The sequence below is a fragment of the Eriocheir sinensis genome, unplaced genomic scaffold, assembly GCF_024679095.1.
Source record: "Eriocheir sinensis breed Jianghai 21 unplaced genomic scaffold, ASM2467909v1 Scaffold566, whole genome shotgun sequence".
Taxonomy (NCBI): domain Eukaryota; kingdom Metazoa; phylum Arthropoda; class Malacostraca; order Decapoda; family Varunidae; genus Eriocheir; species Eriocheir sinensis.
The window spans coordinates 235,001-236,907 of record NW_026111905.1 but is presented as its reverse complement, the minus strand read 5'-3'; positions in this window follow the sequence as shown (position 1 = coordinate 236,907).

Below are 1,907 nucleotides of genomic sequence, written 5' to 3'. Positions count from 1 at the left end.
AGGAGGAGGAGGAGGAGGAAGAGGAAGAGGAAGAGGAGGAAGATAACTTATTCGAGGATATACTCAAGTTTGCTGAAGGACAAAAAGATAAAAATAAAGATGATGTAGGTGGTGGAGAAGGAGGAGGAGGAGGAGGAGGAGGAGGAGGAGGAGGAGGAGGAGGAGGAGGATGAAGAGGAGGAGGAGGAGGAGGAGGAGAGACAGAAGAAAGACGAGGAGGAGCTCGAGAAAAAAGAGGAGGATCGGAGAAGAGAGAGAGAGAGAGAGAGAGAGAGAGAGAGAGAGAGAGATAGAGAGAGAGAGAGAGAGAGAGAGAGAGAGAGAGAGAGAGAGAGAGAGAGAGAGAGAGCAGGGGAAATAATAAAAATAGACAAACTGAGAGATGTTAGAGAGAAAAAATAAAGAGAAAAAGGGAAGACGAGAGGAAGAGAGAAGAGGAGGGGAGGAGAGGAAGGAAGGTAAACAGACGAAAGAGAAGAATAAATAAAAGACGTAAGGAGGGGAGGGGAGGGAGGGGAGGGGAGGGGAGGAAGGGGGAGGGGATGGGAGGGGAGGGGAGGGGAGGGGAGGAAGGGGGAGGGGAGGGGAGGGGGGGAGGGGAAAAAGTGAAGATACAAAACACGTCTCACTTTCATACGAGCCTGAAGGGAAGGAAAGACAAGGGAAGGAAAAGGGAAGGAGGATTAGAAGGGATATTGGCGGAAACATTTATGAAGGGGAAATTGGAGGAAACGAGGAGGGAAAGGAAAAGGGAAAACATGGAAATGCAGGCAACGGAAAACCTACTGGCGGATGAAAGCGCTTCGTATTCAGTTTACTCCTGACGCAACGAAATGACGGTCGATTCGATTTTTAAGTGAGTTGATGGTATTCACCTTTATTACTTCTGAGGGAAGATTGTTCCAGTGGCGGATGACTCGGTTTGAAAAGAAGCTCCTGCCAATGTCCGTACTGCATCGACTTTCTTGAATTGGTAGACCGATATTTCTTGTTCTTGTGTTGGTTTGTAACTCAAGGAATCTAGAGTGATCGACGTTATTGAACTTTTTCAGGTACTTGAAGACCTGAAATAAATCTGCTCTTAAACGTCTCTATTCCAGCGAAAAGAGTTTGTTGGGTTGCCTGAGTCGTTCGTCAAACAACTGAGCTCTTAAGGTTGGAATCATTTTCGTAGCGCGTCGCTGAACTTATTCCAGTAAGTCAATATCCTTCCTGTAATAAGGGGACCAGAACTGTACCACATATTTGAGGTGAGGCCTTGCCGTTGAATTATACAAGAGTAATAGGGAAGGGAAGGGAAGGGAAGGGAAGGGAAGGAAGGAAGGGAGGAAGGAAGGAAGGAAGGGAGGGAGAAAGGAAGGAAGGGAGGAAGGAAGGAAGGAAGGAAGGGGAAAGTAAGGGAAGGGCAGGGAAGGGAAGGGAGGGGCAGGAAAGGGAAGGAAATAGAAGAAAAGGAAAATAAGGGAGGGTAGGGGAAGGAAAGGGAGTGGAAGGAAAGGAAAGGGAGTAGAAGGGAAGGAAAGGGAGTGGAAGGGAAGGAAATGGAGTGGAAGGGAAGGGAAGGAAAGGGAAGATAAGAGAATAAATTAAGGAAGGAGAGGGGCAGGAAAGGGAAGAGAAGGAAATAAAGGGAAGTAAGGGGAAAATATAAAAAAGGGAGTATTGAAAGAAAAGAGGAAGCAGATTAAAAAAGATGGAAAGAAAAGGAAAAGAAGAAGTTGGTGGAGAGAAACTAGAAAAATTAAAAGGTAAGAGAAGAAAAAAAGAAGAGGGAAAGAAATAAAAATAAAAGGGAAGAGAAAAAAGAGGAGGAAAGGAAAATGGGAAACAGATGGAAAAAGAGAAGGGAAGGAAACAAGGAAGGACTTGAAGGAGAGGGACAAGGGAAGGAGTTGAAAAATGAGAAG